Raw genomic sequence first — 17,723 nt, forward strand, 5'->3', positions numbered from 1 at the left:
GTAAGGAAAGCATTATCCAAAATTTGGAAATAAGGTAAAGAGTATGACTTTTCAATGGGATGTCTTTTCAATGTCATGCTAGAATTTTGTTTAATAGGCCAACACAAAGGACTTTGTAATTTTCTAAGAGAGTGCACCTGTATTTGCTTACAGCTTATCATTTGAAGAGAGCTCAACCACTGTGAAGTTACATGTTAATTTGTAGAGTTCTGTATGAAGAATCTGAATACACAAATGGGCAGTAGCCAGACCATGTATAAAAACAGAATTCTGAGGCAGAACTTGAAGGAATTATCTCTGTTAACCAGCCCTGGAAGCCAGATGGCTGTAGGCTGTAAGACATCAGCTCTCCATCTCCAGTAACAACTCAGGAAGCCAAACAATAAGCTCCATAACGATCAGTCCAAAATGGCTAAGACTGGATCAATAACTGACAGCTTTCTAATTTGCATGCCTGCTTCCAACTGAAGACCAACCAGAGAAAGTCAAGTATCAGTTAAGTTCAGTCGCTCAGTTGTGTCCAACTCTTTGTGACCCCATGGACTGTAACACACCAGGCTTCCCTGTCCATCACCAACTCCTGGAACTTACTGAAACTCATGTCCATAGAGTCAGTGATACCATCCAGCCATCTCAGCCTCTGTCATCCCCTTCTCCTCCTGCCTTCAACCTTTTCCAGCATCAGGGTCTTTTCAAATGAGTCAGTTCTTCACATCAGCTGGCCAAATGACTGGAGTTTCAGCTTCAGCATCAGTCCTTCCAATGAATATTCAGGACTGATCTCCTTTAGGATGGACTGGTTGGATCCCCTTGCAGTCCAAGGGACTCCCAAGAGTCTTCTCCAACACCACAGTTCAAAAGCATCAATTCTTAAGCACTCAGTTTTCTTTATAGTCCAACTTTCACATCCATACATGTGGATGGGAAAACCTTAGCATTGACTAGATGGACCTTTGTCGGCAAAGTAATGTCTCTGCTTTTTAATATGCTGTCTAGGTTGGTCACAGATTTCTTCCAAGGAGCAAGTGTCTTTTAATTTCATGGCTGCAGTCACCATCTGCAGTGGTTTTGGAGCCCCCCAAAATAAAGTCTGTCACTGTTTCCATTGTTTCCCCATCTATTTGCCATGAAGTGATGGGACCAGATGCAATGATCTTCGTTTTTTGAATGTTGAGCTTTAAGCCAACTTTTTCACTCTCCTCTTTCACTTTCATCAAGAGCCTCTTTAATTCTTCTTCACTTTCTGCCATCAGGGTAGTGTCATCTGCCTATCTGAGGTTATTGATATTTTTCCTGGCAAATCTTGATTCCAACTTGTGCTTCATCCAGCCCGGCATTTCGCATGATGTACTCTGTATAGAAGTTAAATACGTAGGGTGACAATATGCAGTCTTGATGTACTCCTTTCCCTACTTGGAACCAGTCTGTTGTTCTATGTACAGTTCTAACTGCTACTTCTTGACCTGAATACAGATTTCTCAGGAGGCAGGTAAGGTGGCCTGGTATTCCCATCTCTTGAAGAATTTTCCACAGTTGGTTGTGATCCACACAGTCAAAGGCTTTGGCGTAGTCAATAAAGCAGAAGTAGATGTTTTTCTGGAACTGTCTTGCTTTTTCAATGATCCAATGAATGTTGGCAATTCCATCTCTGGCTCCTCTGCCTTTTCCAAATCTAGCCTGAACATCTGGAAGTTCAAAGTTCATGTACTGTTGAAGCCTGGCTTGGAGTATTTTGAGCATTACTTTGCTAGTGTGTGAGATGAGTGCAATTGTCAAATATACACCCCACCAGTCACACGGGATGCCCTGTTTCTGTTATCCCACCTAGACTGCTCTATGCCAACAGCCTCCATCAGGGCACACCCAAAGCTCCCCCTCATTTCCACTCTAAAGGCTTCTTCCTCTACAGCCTGCCACTGACTTTCTTCCAAAATATGAGCTATATGGCTGACTCCCTTGCTATACCAAGACCTGAATAATAACCTTTGTCTGTGTGATTGATCTTCATTCATTTCCACAATCCAGAAGAAAAGAAAGCCTCAAAGGTTAATGTTTCCTCACTCTGTAGAGAATTAACCAGTTTTGTATGTAGCCTAGCAACTTTCTTTTAACAATCTTTTTCTGAATGCCCAGAAATAACTGTCCCTTATATGCTCTTGGAACCAGTTTTACCATCCCATTTGTTCCCTCATTAATGAGTTGATTAAATTGGTGACATGTGTTCACTCTACATTTGTATGGGAATGATGTTTTTATATTTTTGAAAATTACACATTGACAACAGAAAAGAAACAAAATGCCTATAAACTACATCCAAGGAGAAATTCAAATACATATTATATTAAAAGTTATATTAAAAGACGAAATAGCATACTTATTACATCTATAGAATATCTTCAATTTATTTTAATATTGTGAAATAGCTGTCTGAGATATTTGTTGAAGAGATTTATCAAAGTTACTCAGCTCATGGCCTACCTGGAATTACTTGGCTCTGAGTGACATTAGTCAGTTTTTGGTGTGTAACAACACCTCCCTCCCCCCCAATCGTACTTTCAGCAACATTTATTTTTCATACTCAAAGCTATGCAAGTCAGCTAGAGTGGCTCTGCCTCAACATGAGCAGGTTCAGATCTGCTCTACCTTTGAACCAGAGGCTATTTGAGACAAATTCTTCCCACAGTGATGACAAAAGAACAAGAGAACAAGCTCTTCCCGGCAAGCCACCTCATCTCATGTCATCCTAGTCACCCAGCAGAGCCCACGTTCAGGGTGAGGGCAGGACATACACTCCTCCCACAGCAGGAGGCACTGCGAAGTGTCAGGTCAAAGGTCACAGATGCATACACCCCCACAGAGAGGCAGTAACCTCACTGAACCTACAGCAAAAGCAAAACCATGGAGGAAGGAAGAACCCCACTGACCAGATTTCAGAGGGGCTACATGTAGCCACAGACCAGATGTGGAGGACGGCAGTGGGGACAGCACTCACCTCCCTGAGTGACGTGCCCTGCGCTGCTGTGATCACAGCTCTTGGAGTTCTCAGAGCGCTTCTGCAGCGTGAAGGTCACAATTCCAGAAGCAACCTACAGGAAGTATGAACCAAGCTTTAAAAAGTCCGTGTCAGCTCTGTGATGAGAATCTCAGGAATAATCTGGCGTTCGCCCTGGTGTGTTTCAGTTCCCAGAGGCAGTGACTGGGCTGGAAGTACACCGTGCAGGGCCTTAGGCCTTGGGAATAGAAGACAAATACATCCTCAACACTTGAAATAAATACACCGCATAAAATTTCTGAAACTCTTATTACAGTCTAATTCTGAGTAATGTTCACAAAACTGATGAAATAAAAGCTCAAGTCTAACATCACTGATATGCCTATCTGTATACATCCCAAGTTGCTCACTAATTATTCTCTTAAAGTATCCACAGCTCATCAATTGTGACAGATGGTTTATTAGGTGTAAGCTTTATTTTTATGTGAATAAATCTGGTGAAATGTTAAACTGTTCTTACATAACTGATAAAGTCTGTATTTCAACTATCAAGTGAGCTATGATCACCACCTTTTCCCATACAGCTTATCAGTGTCCAATTATAGGACCACAGGCTTAAAAACAAAAATTAGATGCCTGATAGAAAATGCTTCAGTCTGCTACCCAAGTTGATTTCTTCACTCAGTGTTATGTTTGTGAGATTTCCTCTTCTACATGCAGTTTTAGTTTACTCATTTTCAGTGCTATATTGCATTTCATTGTCTGTGTATCCTGTTTTCAAATTCATTCCGGTACTAACAGTTATTTAAAGTTATTACTTCCGTGTGGCATCCCAAAACCCTCTTTTCCTTATCTTGTCATTTATCCTCCCACACGTCCTCATGTCGCTCTCTAGCAGACGTGCCCCATGGGCGGCGTTCAGCGCCGGCTAGTTCTGAGCATGTGAAGCAGGGCCTTCTGGGGGATGCACTACCTCTCCTCTACTCCGTTCATGTTGAGGCCAAGATTACTCAGGTAAGAGAAACATCCAAGGTGCTCTACCCTGGGCCAGGCTTGGTGGACCCTAACTAGCTTGCTCATGCATCTGTAGTTGGTCACTGGGAGCTGGACTGGTCCAGGAAGGTTTCACATTTCTAGAGGCAGGGTGGTTACTGGCCTGTTGACTGGGGCAAAGAGCAGCTGGGCAGAAGTCGCTTATCCTCCAGCAGGCTCCAAAGGCAGGATACCAAGATGGAACTAGATGCTCCTAAGGCCTGTCAAGTGTCGGTGTAAGCTAGACATCATCTCTTCCACATTTTATTGGCCAGCCAGCTCCTAGTCAAGGGCAATAGTTCAGTTATCTATATTTCTGTATAACAAATCACTTCAAAACTAACTAGTTTAAAACACAGTTCATTATTTTACTCACCAATCTGTCATGTGGCCAGAGCCTGGTGGGGACAATTCATCTCTGCTCCACTAGATGTCAGCTGGACTAAGGCTGAAGCATCCACTTCCAAGATGGCCCCGTCCCATGGCTGGCAAATTCCTCTCCAGGTGAGACTCTTAGCGGGCAGGTTACACTTCTTGCATCATGGGAGATGGATCCTAAGAGACCGGAAATGAAAGCTGCTAGTTTCTTAAGGCTTGGCCCAGAAACTGGTATAGCATCACGTCTGCCAACTCCTTTTGTCACGTCCTTATTCAGGAGAAGGGAGACTTGAGGCTATATCTTAAAACTGCCATAAGTGGGCTCCAGGCCCCAATTTTATGAAAGAAGTGACAATGCCACCTTGTAAAGGGCGTGGACACTGGAAGAGGGAAAGAGTCACAGACATTTTCACAATCAATGTGAGTGTGAAGAGGGATAGATTTCTGGTTCAATAGCCTCCTTTTACAAAGCTACTATTTACTCATCTCAGCCTTATATTAACTATAACTTATCAAGAGGCAAATTTAGAAATCCTACTCATTATTTAAATGGCTTAGAGGATTTTACATAGAAAGGCTTTAAAGTGCCTCCTTTTTATTTCAAAGTAAATGTTAGTACTTTAGCTCCCCTTGAAAGATGTGAAACCATGTTTTATTGATGGGATAACTATTATGCAACAAGAGTGAGGGTAATCATCTTATTCTACTCCACGGGATGAACATAGCCATTTCTGCTCAGAAAAGACAGTGAAACGCTCAATTACAGCTGTGTGGTCAGTGTAAAATCTCCCATTTATATGAACTGCAGAGTCATTAATTAAACATGGGCAGGGAACTCTGTAAGCTGTGGCCACCTTGCATTTTCTTTAGGCTGTCTTCTCTATGCTGTATGAGCCACAACCGAAATGATCTAGAGGCCAGCCAAGGGGAATCATTCATTGAGTCTCTCCATCCTCATTCATCCTCTTCACACATGACTCCATGGGACAGAACCACCCCTTCAGGGGGGAAATTCGGACCTTCATGCCTCAATTACATTTCCAAATCCCTACTTTCCTTTCCTAGACAGCAACTTAATTTCAAGAAGATCTGACCTCCCAGAAGTCCTAAAGATAAAGCATCTACAACGTCCACCTAGTATGGTTTGATAAACTTTGTCCAAAAGTTCCATGCCAATTCCACCTCCTGGGGAGCACTGAGGTGGTGATAGCTCTAGTCACTGAGACAATCTGAGTCAGTCTTTGTATTACGGCTTTTCAGCTGCTTTCAGTTAAGGACTGTGTGTGGCAACAAATACTGGAAAACTTTACACACAATAGCTTTTGAAAAACTGAGTTGTTCTTGTTTCCCTTTTATGTTAATGTTGACTTATTTATTCATTTATTGAAGTATAGTTGATTTACAGTGTTGTACCAGTTTCAGGTATACAGCAAGGTGATTGTTATATATTAATATATATGTTTTCAGATTATTTTCCATTATACATTATCATAAGATATTGAATACAGTTCCCTGTGCTATACAGTAGGTCCTTATTGTGTATGTATTTTTATGTGATAGGTTTCAGGGGTCATTTCTATAGTTTGTTTCCGTTTCTTTTAATGCACCAAGAAGTATAAAATTCTGGCAACCTCATGATGCAATCAGGTACTTATACTGCTGTTTGGATATTCTTATTCTGTGGTTTTTATCCTCATGTTTGTAACCGCAATGTTACCAATCAACTTTTTTAAATTTTGGACTGAAGTTACCATGATGATCTTCCTAGGGGAAGTGTCTGAGGTTGTAGACAACAGAGAGGAATCACAGCCAAGAAAGACGAAGAGCCCGGAGCCTGTATTCACCGAGGTTAAGGCAATTCTGAAAACATTCTTAAAATATATGTAACTGTGTTTTTTTAAATTATCTTTTTAATAAATAGATTGGTCTTAAGTTTCTTGTCTTTTGGAACTGAAAGAATCTTAACTGATACAAACTGTATATTGCATATGAAGTAATTTGAGGTTCTCTAAATCTATTTTTAAAAAATATTTATTGAATTATTTGCTTCTTGCATTCATGTAACAAGAATTCACATGGCAAGAATTTGGAACATGAGGAATTCCTGGACTGAATTTGGTAAAAACTACAAAAGTTGTCTTTAGAGGGGACAGATAGTCTTGGATGCTTATAACAGAAGTAGAGACTGATATTTATTGAGCTAATCACCAGTGCCAGAATTAAGAAAGGGACTGAATATACAGAGGCATTTTCAAGATGGTGGAGAAGTAAGACACGGAAATCATCTTCCTTCCTACAAATACATCAGAATACATTTACACATGGAACAACTCCTACAGAACATCTACTGAACCCTGCAAGAAGACCACAAACTTCAAAAAGGGAAGCTGATCTCCACAAAATGGGGTAAGGCCAGAGAAAAAAGGAAAAAAAAATGGACAAAGGAAATGGGATGAGGCCTGCAATTTAGGGAAGGAGATGTGAAAGAGGAAAAGTTTCCACACACTGGGAACCCCCTTACAGGAAGGGACAGAAGGGTCCTTTGGAACCTCAGAGGGGAGTATAGCAGCAAGTGCATGGAAGACAAAGTGGAGAGAACTCACCACAGAGATCAGTGCCGACCAGCACTCCGCAGGGGGACATTTGTTTGCACGCACACCGCAGCAAGTAGGGTCTGGGTGCTGAGGCTCAGGCTGCAAAGGCAGACTTCAGGGAGAGGACTGGGGTAGACTGCTGGGAAGATACTCTGGAGGGACTAGTACAACACAGCTGAGGGAGACCAGAGAAAAGCCTGGGCCAGTCAGAGAGCCAAGAGATCTTTGTTGCAGGGACCCTCTAACTCCCTTCGCTCGCAATCTGCAGACCACCTTCACAAGGGCCAGAGGCCCTTGGGGATGCAGCAGTGGTTTGCGACCCCAGAGGCAGCCTAGCCTGCTGGCCACCAACCACCACAAAAACCCACAGGAGAGCAAGAGGTGGGGGACTGTAGCTGCGATCTGGAAGCCCAAAGATGAGCAGGCTGGCTGGCTGCTGCCTAGGCATACCCAAGTACTAGAGGCAGGAGGTAAGATGCTGCTGCAGTCCCTGACCTCGGAGGTGGGCAAGACGGGACTCAAGCTGTGGTAGCTTCCTGTGGGCCTCTACCGCTGCAGGCACCCCCACATGTCCCAGCTGTGTCTGCAGTGCCCCTCACTGCCCACAGACCAACTGAGCAAGTGAGCCCTAACAGGCCAATGCTTTCGCCCCTCTCTTGTCTGGGTGAGGAACAGATGCCAGAGGGAGGCCTACCAACAGAGACGGGACCAAAACCAAAACTAAGCGCCAGGGGCTGTGTGACCAAAGAACAGGAAGGGAATTCGCTTGCAGTCATAGAATCAGCAGATTAAATCCCCAGAATTAGCCTGAGACTGTGTACTTTGGGGGCAACTACAGCTGGAGTAAGACCAGTCTAACCTGACTGCACAGTGCCCATAGCAGTTCCAGAGACCTACCCAGAAATCCTGAAGGACTTCCCAAGGAGGAAGACTGGTTGGAGCTAATTGTGAGGCAAGGACACTGCCAACTGAGGCCATGGGAGAATATTCTTATCACCACCCTCTCTATATAGGTTTTCATCATTTTTCTTTCTCATATTATTCTATTATTGCTCGTTTTTATTATTCCTTTTCAATTTCTTTTTTACTTACATTTTCCTTTTTTAATGATTTTGCTTTTACATAAATTTATTTTACTTTTTTTCTATTTCTACAGTACTATTTTCTTATATTGCATTTTTTCCATGTTTTGGTTTTCTATTTTTGCTGGTATAGTTTTAACAGTGTTTATTTAAGGGTTTATTCATTGGTCTCGTTGCTCTCTTCTCTTTTGGTTCCTATTTTTATTATCTCCCTTTTGTATTTTCTTCTCATCTTTTCTTTTTGGGAGAGCATGAAGTTCTTTGTGAGTTCTTGTCTATGTAATGTTGCTTTTACCATTTGTCTTGGGGTTTTGTCTTTCTGTTCTTTTTTGTTTGATTTTTTTTTCTTTTCTCCCCCCCACCCCCTTATTTTCTCTCTCTTTCCTTCTCTTCTATGCTGTGTAGCTTGCGGAATCTTGGTGCTCTACCAAGGGGTTGGCCCTGAATCTCAGAGGTGGGAGACCTGAATCCAGGTTCACTGGACCGCCAGAGGACTCCCAACCTCATGGAATATTAATTGAGAACAGCTCTCCCAAAGGCCTCCAACGCAACACTAAGACCTGGCCCCACTCAAACAGCAGCAAGCTCCAGGGCAGGATGCCTCACTCTAAACAATGAGCAAATCAGGAACACGATCCTACCTAGCAGACAGGCTGCCCAAAGCCATACCAAGTCCACAGACACCCCAAAACACACCACTGGACATGGCACTGACCTTCAGAGAAATAAGACTCAGTTCCCGCCAAGAGGACACAGGCACCACTCAGCCTCACTGGGAAACCTTCACAAGGCACTGGGCCAATCCCCCATCTGGGAGGAGATACCCCAAATAAGAGGAACCACGGCCTTGCAGGCTGCAGGAAGGAGACCCCAAACCACAGTAAATTAAACAAAATGAGGAGTCAGAGAAACATGCAGCAGATGGCGGAGCACGGTAAAAACCCACAAGACCAAACAAATGAAGAGGAAATGGGCGGTCTACCTGGAAAAGAATTCACAGTAATGACATTAAATATGATCCAAAATCTCAGAAATAAAATGGAGGCACAGATGAACTGAATGAAGGCACAGATCGAGAAAATACAAGAAATGTTTAAGAAGGACCTAGAAAAAATAAAGAATAGACAACCAGCAATGAGCAACACAATAACTGAAACAAAAAATACACTAGAGGGACCCAATAGAATAACTGAGGCAGAAAAATGGATAAGTGAGCTGGAAGATAGAAAGGTGGAAACAACTAAAGCAAAGCAGAATAACGAAAACAGAATGAAAGGAAACGAAAACAGTCTTAGAGACCTTTGAAACAGCATTAAGCACACCAACATTCGGATTATAAGAGTCCCAGAAGAAGAGAAAAAGAAAAGATCTGAGAAAATATTTGATGAGATTATAGTCAAAATGGGGCTTCCCTGGTGGCTCAGATGGTAAAGAATCTGCCTACAATGCAGGACACCTGGGTTCGATCCCTGGGTCAGGAAGAGCCCCTGGAGAAAAAAATGGCAACCCACTCCAGTATTATCGCCTGGAGAATTGCATGGTCAGGGGAGCCTGGCAGGCTACAGTCCATGGAGTCAATAACAGTCGGACACAACAGAGTATCTAGCACACACACAGAGTCAAAACCTTCCCTAACATAGGAAAGGAAATAGTCACCCTAGTCCAGGAAGCCCAGAGTCTCATGTAGGATAAATGGAAAGAGAAACACACTAAGACACATAGTAGTCAAACCAGCAAAAATTAAACAAAGAAAAAATACTAAAAGCAGCAAGGAAAAAGCAACAAGTAACATAGAAGGAAACCCTCATAAGGTTCAGTTCAGTCGCTCAATCACGTCCAACTCTTTGTAACCCCAAAGACTGCAGCATGCCAGGCCTCCCTGTCCATCACCAGCTCCCGGGGCTTGCTCAAACTCCTGTCCATCAAGTCAGTGATGCCATCCAACCATCTCATCCTGTGTCGTCCCCTTCTCCTCCTGCCTTCAGTCTTTCCCATAAGATTAATCTTCCCCATAATGATTAATCAGCAGAAACTGCAGGCCAGAAAGGAGTGGCAGGATATACTTAAAGTGATGAACAGAAAAAACCTACCAACATTACTCTATCCAGCAAAGATCTCATTCAGATTCGATAGAGAAATCAAAATCTTCACAGATAAGCAAAATTTATAAGAATTTAGCACCACCAAACCAGCTTTACAAAAAATGACAAATTTCTCTAGGCAGGAAACAGAAAAGAAAGAAAAGTCCTACAAAAACACACCCCAAACAATAAAGTAAATGGTAATAGGATCATACATGTCAATAATTACCTTAAATGTAAATGAATTTTATGCTCCAACCAAAAGACACAGACTGGCTCAATGGATACAAAAACATGACCTATGTATCAGCTGTCTACAAGAGACCCACTTTAGACTTAGGGACACATATAGACTAAAAGTGAGTGGCTGGAAAAAGATTCCATGCAAATGGAAATTGAAAGCAGGAGCAGCAATACTCATATTAGATAAAACAGACTTTAAAATAAAGACCATTACAAGAGACAAGGAAGGACACTACATAATGGTCAGGGGTTCCCTCAAAGAAGATATAACAATTATATATGCATCCAACAAAGAAGCACCTCAATACATAAGGCAAATGCTAACAACTATAGAAGGAGAAATCTACAGCAACACAGTAATAGTGGAGGACTTTAACACACCACTCACATCAGTGGACAGATCACCCAGACAGAAAATTAACAATGAAACACAAGCCTTAAGTGATACACTGGACCAGATGTTCCTAATTGATACCTATAAGACATTCCATTGAAAAGCAGTAGAATTCAGTTTGTTCTTAAGTTCACATGGAACAATTTTCCAGGATATATCACATCTGGGGTCAGAAATTAAGCCCTGGTATATTTAAGAACACTGAAATTGTAGTGAACATTTTTTCTGACCACAGCACTGTAAGATTAGTTATCAATCACAGGAAAAAATGGTAAAAAGCACAAACACATGAAGACTAAACACGATGCTTCTAAATAACCAAGAGTTCACTGAAGAAATCAAAGAGAAAATCAAAAAATACCTAGAAACAAATGACAATGAAAACATGACAACTCAACACCTATGCTGCTGCTAAGTCGCATCAGTCGCGTCTGACTCTGTGTGACCCCACAGACGGCAGCCCACTAGGCTCCTCCCTCCCTGGGATTCTTCAGGCAAGAACACGGGAGTGGGTTGCCATTTCCATCTCCAATGCGTGAAAGTGAAAAGTGTCAGGAGACGTTTAACTTTAAGGAATTTAATATGTTGTATTTTCTTCCTTTGTGTGCCATCTCCCAAGGGCTCTCTGTTCCTTATCAGTTCCTGGAATACAGGAAAGAGCAGAGCTGCATGCAGTTCTCAGGACATGGGAAAGGGCGCCTGCCTGGATTCCCTTCAGTGACTCTCTTCAGTGACCTCTTCAGCGACCTTGTGTGTATTAGACGATCCATTTTGTTGCAACTGATGGAATTTCATTCCTTGTAATGGCTCAGTGATCATTTTACTGAAGATATATAAGCATGCATTTCTGCTAATAAAATACCCTTGTTCCACCAGAGACCTGGGTCCCCCGCGTCCTTCTTTCTGAAAGTGAAGTCGCTCAGTCATGTCTGACTCTTAGCAACCCCATGGACTGCAGCCTACCAGGCTCATCCATCCATGGGATTTTCCAGGCAAGAGTACTGGAGTGGGTCGCCAGTGCCTTCTCTGCAACACCTACGGGATGCAGTAAAAACAGTGCTAAAGGGAAGTTTATAGCAATACAAGCTTACTTCAAGAAACAAGAAAAACATCAAATAAACAACTTAGCCTTACACCTAAAGCAACGAGAAAAAGAACAATAAGCCTCCAAAGTTAGTAGATGGAAATAAATCATAAAATGAGAGCAGAAATAAAAAGAAATGAAGGAAACAACAGCAAAGATCAATAAAACTAAAAAGCTGGTTCTTTGAGAAGATAAACAAAATTGACAAACCATAGCCAGACTCATCAAGAAAAAAAAAAAAAAGAAGACTCAAATCAATAAAATTAGAAATGAAAAAGGAGAAATTACAACTGACAATGCAGAAATACCAAGGATCATAAGAGACTACTATAAGCAATTATATGCCACTAAAATGGACAATCTGGAAGAAACGGAAAAAGTCTTTAAAAAGTACAACCTTCCAAGACTGAACCAGGAAGAACTAGACAATATTGATAGACCAATTGTAAGCACTGAAATCAAAGCTATGATCAAAAACCTTCCAACAAACAAAAGTCCAGGGCCAGATGGCTTCACATGCAAATTCTACCAAAGTTTAGAGAAGAGCTAATACCAATCCTGCTCAAACTTTTTCAAAAAACTGCAGAGGAAGGAACACTCCCAGACTCATTTGACAAGGCCACCATCACCCTGATACCAAAACCAGACAAGAATATTACACACACACACACACACACACACACACACACACACACACAAAATGTTTCAGGACAATATCATTGATTAACATAGATGCAAAAATCCTCAACAGAGTTCTAACAAACAGAATCCAAGAACATATTAAAGGGATCATACACTGTAATCAAAGGATTTAGTGTAGTCAATGAAGCAGATGTTTTTCTGGAATTCTCTTGCTTTTTCTATGACCCAACAGATACTGACAATTTGATCTCTGATTCCTCTGCCTTTTCTAAATCCAGCTTGAACATCTGGAAGTTCTTGGTTCACCTACGGTTGAAGCATAGCTTAGAGAATTTTGAGCATTACTTTGCTAGCATGTGAAATGATTGCAATTGTGTGGCAGTTTTAACATTGTTTAGCTTTGCCTTTCTTTGGGATCAGAAGGAAAACTGACCTTTTCCAGTACTGTGGCCACTGCTGAGTTTCCAAATTTGCTGGCATATTTGGAAAGGAATACGCCAAGGCTGTATATAGTCATCCTGCTTATTTAACTTATATGCAGAGTACATCTTGCAAAATGCCAGGCTGGATGAAGCACAAGCTGGAATCAAGATTGCCGGGAGAAATATCAATAACCTCAGATATGCAGATGACACCACTCTTATGGTAGAAAGTGAAGAGGAACTAAAGAGCCTCTTGATGAAGGTGAAAGAGGAGTGTGAAAAAGCTGGCTTAAAACTCAATATTCAAAAAACAAAGATCATGGCATCCAGTCCCATTACTTCATGGCAAATAGATGGGGAAACAATGGAAACAGTGAGAGACTTTATTTTCTTGGGCTCCAAAATCACTGCAGATGGCAACTGCAGCCATGAAATTAAAAGACACTTGCTCTTGGAAGAAAAGCTATGACCAACCTAGACGGTGTATTGCAAAGCAGAAACATTACTTTGCTGACAAAGGTCCATCCAGTCAAAACTGTGATTCTTCCAGTAGTCATGTACGGATGTGAGAGTTGGACCATAAAGAAGGCTGAGCGCTGAAGAATTGATGCTTTTGAACTGTGGTGTTGGAGAAGACTCTTGAGAATCCCTTGGACTGCAAGGAGCTCCAACCAGTCAATTCCAAAAGAAATCAATCCTGAATATTCATCAGAAGGAGCGATGCTGAAGCTCTAATACTTTGGCCATCTGATGTGAAGAGTCGACTCGTTAGAAAAGACCCTGATGATGGGAAAGATTGAAGGCAGGAGAAGGGGACGACAGAGGATGATATGGTTGGATGGCATCACTGACTCAATGGACATGAGTTTGAGCAAGCTCTGGGAGATGGTGAAGGACAGAGAAGCCTGACGTGCTGCTGCCCATGAGGCTGCAAAGAGTCAGACCTGACTAAGCGGAACAACACCACCACCACAACCATGATCAAGTGGGGTTTATTTCCGGGATGCAAGGATGCATTAATATATGCAAATCGATCCATGTGATACACCGTATTAACAGATTGAAACAGAAAAACCATGTGATCATCTCAATAGATGCAGAGAGATTTTTTGACAAAATTCAACACCCACTTATGATTAAAAAAAAATCTCTCCAGAAAAATCAGCTAGAAGAAACCTACCTCAACATAATAAAGGCCATATGGAACAAACCCACGGCAAACATTATTCTCAATGGTGAAAAACATAAAGACATTTCCTCTAAGATCAGGAGCAAGACAAGTGTGTCCATTCTTGCCACTATTATTCAATATAGTTTTTGGAAGTCCTAGCCACAGCAATCAGAGAAGAAAAAGAGATAAAAAGAATCCAGATTGGAAAAAGAGAAGTAAAACTCCCACTGTTTGTAGACAACATGATAATAAACATAGAAAGCCCTAAAGATGACACCAGAAAATAACTAGAGCCAATTAATGAATTTAGTAAAGTCACAGAACATAAAAATTATGAGAAATCAGAAAGAGAAAATTTTAAATTAAGAAACAATCTCATTCACAACAAAAAATATAAAATATCTAGAAATAAACCTACCTAAAGAGAAAATAAAAACCTGTATGCAGAAAACTGTAAGACAGTGATGGAAAAAATCAAAGATGACACAAACAGATGGAGAGCTATATCATGTTTTTGGATTGGAAGAATCAACACTGTGAAAATGACTATACTACCCAAAGCTATCTACAGAGTTAATGCAATCCCTATTAAAACACCAGTGGCATTTTCCACAGAACTAGAATAAAAAGTTTCACAATTTGTATGAAACACAAAAGACTCTGAATAGCCAAAGCAATCTTGAGAAAGAAAAATGGAGTTAGAGGAATCAACCTTCCCAACTTCAGAATATATTACAAAGCTACAGTCATCAAGACAGTATGGTACTGGCACAAAAACAGAAATGTAGACTCATGGAACAAGAATAAAGCCAAGAAATAAACCCATATGCCTATAGGCACCTTATCTTTGACAAAGCAGGCAAGAATATACAACAGAGAGAAGACAGCCTCTTCAATAAGTGGTGCTGGGATAACTGGGCAACTACATGTAAAAGAATAAAATCAGGACACTTCCTAACACCATACACAAAAATAAACTTGAAATGGATTTAAGACTTAAATATTTAAGGCCAGAAACTATAAAAATCTTGGAGGAAAATATAGGCAGTTTGAAACCACAGCAAAATCCTCCTTGACCCACCTCCTAGAGAAATGGAAATAAAAGCAAAAATAAACAGGAAGGACCTAATTAAACTTAAAAGCTTTTGCACAGCAAGGGAAACAATAAACAAGATGAAAAGACAACCTTCAGAATGGGAAAAAACAATTGCAAACAAAGCAAATGGCAAAGGATTAATCTCCAAACTATGTAAGCAGCTCATACAGCTCAATATCAGAAAAACAAACAACCCAATCAAAAAATAGGCAGAAGACCCAAATAGACATTTCACCAAAGACATACAGATGGCCAACAGATTACATGAAAAGATGCTCAACATCACTCATTATTAAACAAATGCAAATCAAAACTATAATGAGGTATCACCTCACACTAACCAGAATGGCCATCATCAAAAAAACAACAAACAATAAGTGCTGGAGAGGGTGTGTAAAAAGGGAACCCTACTGCACTGTTGGTGGGAGTGCAAACTATAGAACCACAACGGAAGACAGTATGGAGACTTCTTAACAAACTAGGAATAAAACTACCATATAACCCAGGAATTCCACTACTGGGCATATACCCTGAGAAAAATCACAATTCAAAAAGACACGTGTATCCCAATTTACTACTTGGGATATATCCCAATAGCACTATTTACAATAGCCAGAACATGGAAGCAACAAAGATGTCCATTGACAGATGAATGGATAAATCAGATGTGGTACATAAATACAATGGAGTATTACTCAGCCAGAAGAAGGAACAAATACGAGTCACTTCTAATGAGGTGGATGAACACAGAGCCTATTATAGAAAGTGAAGTAAGTCAGAAAGAGAAAAACAAATATCATATATTAATGCATATATATGAAATTTAGAATAACAGTACTGATGAACTTATTGGCAAAGAAGGAATGGAAACACAGATGTAGAGAAGTGGCATGTAGACACAGCAGGGGAAGGAGAGGGTAGAATGAGTTGAGAAAGTATAATTGACAGATATACTCTATCATATTTAAAATAAATAACTAGTGGGAAGCTGCTATATGACACAGGGAGCTCAGTCTGGTGTTTTGTGATGACTTGGAGGGGTGGGATGGGAGGAGGGATGGAGGCTCCAGAGGGAGAGTGTATATATATATATATATATAAATATATGTGTGTGTGTGTGTGTGTGTGTGTGTGTATAAAATTATGACTCATTCATGCTGTTGTATGGCAGAAACCAGCACAACACTGTAAAGCAATTATCCTCCAATTAAAAAAAAAGAAAGGGTTTGCCGAAAAACTTCAAAGAAAGGGAGACAAAGATGAAGAAAAAGAAGAAATACAGATGGCTAACAAACACATGAAAAGATGCTCAATGTTATCAGAGAAATCCAAATCAAAACCACAATGACCATCTTATGCCAGTCAGAATGGCTGCTATCCAAAAGTCTACAAACAATAAATGCTGGAGAGGGTGTGCAGAAAAGGAAACCCTCTTACACTGTTGGTGGGAATGCAAACTAGTACAGCCACTATGGAGAACAGTGTGGAGATTCCTTAAAAAGCTGGGACTAGAACTGCCATATGACCCAGCAATCCCACTGCTGGGCATACACACCGAGGAAACCAGAATTGAGAGAGACATGTGTACCCCGATGTTCATCGTAGCACTGTTTACAATAGCCAGGACATGGAAGCAACCTAGATGTCCATCAGCAGACGAATGGATAAGGAAGCTGTGGTACATATACACAATGGAATATTACTCAGCTATTAAAAAGAACACATTTGAATCTGTTATAATGAGGTGGATGAAACTGGAGCCTATTATACAGAGTGAAGTAAGTCAGAAAGAAAAACACCAATACAATATATTAATGCATATACATGGAATTTAGAAAGATGGTAACAATGACCCTATATGCAAGACAGCAAAAGAGACACAGATATAAAGAACAGACTTTTGGACTCTGTGGGAGAAGGTGAGGGTGGGATGATTTGAGAGAATAGCATTGAAACATGTATATTACCATATGTGAAACAGATCACCAGTCCGACTTCAATTCATGAAACAGGGCACTCAAAGCCACTGCACTGGGACAACCGTGAGGGATGAGATTGGGGAGGTGGGAGGGGGTTCGGGATGGGGGACACATGTACACCCGTGGCTGAGTCATGTCAATGTATGGCAAAAACCACCACCATATTGTAAAGTAATTAGCCTCCAATTAAAATTAATTAATTAATTTTTTAAGAAAGAGTTTGCAGAAAAACTCCAAAGAAAGGGAGACAAAGATGAAGAGTGTAAGCTTATAAAACAAATCAAAAATAAAATACAGAGGATTAAAAATCATAATGGAAATGTAAACATATTTATAGCTGAATTATAATGAGAATTCTATTCACCAAGACTTGTAGGTTGAAACAAAATTGTTACTTGGAAGAGAAAAATTCTAAATGCTTATATTTGAGGGGAAAGGCTGGAAGTTAATTTGCTAGGTATCCAACTTAAGAATATAGAAAAAACAACAAAATAAATCCAAAAAGTAAAAGGAAGAAGAGAAAACAAGCACAG

General features: G+C 40.7%; 1 protein-coding gene across 14 annotated transcripts in view; it reads right to left on the reverse strand.

The window, feature by feature from the left end:
* The window catches only part of GADL1 (glutamate decarboxylase like 1), a 647,456-nt gene that overhangs the window by 408,938 nt on the left and 220,795 nt on the right, over nt 1-17,723 (reverse strand). For 7 of the 14 annotated variants that reach the window (XR_014064520.1, XM_081527031.1, XM_081527032.1 and 4 more), the window contains 3 exons: nt 4,401-4,579; nt 4,149-4,306; nt 2,993-3,086 (listed from right to left, as the gene is read on the reverse strand). The gene's annotated coding sequence lies outside the window, so the exon portion shown is untranslated. Of the gene's footprint in view, nt 1-2,992; nt 3,231-4,148; nt 4,307-4,400; nt 4,580-17,723 lie in introns of all 14 variants that reach the window. The other 7 variants (XR_014064522.1, XR_014064519.1, XM_081527037.1 and 4 more) reach the window with 2 other exon arrangements.

The sequence above is a fragment of the Giraffa tippelskirchi genome, chromosome 9, assembly GCF_054371585.1.
Source record: "Giraffa tippelskirchi isolate mGirTip1 chromosome 9, T2T-mGirTip1v1.2.pri, whole genome shotgun sequence".
In the NCBI taxonomy this organism is placed as follows: Eukaryota; Metazoa; Chordata; class Mammalia; order Artiodactyla; family Giraffidae; genus Giraffa; species Giraffa tippelskirchi.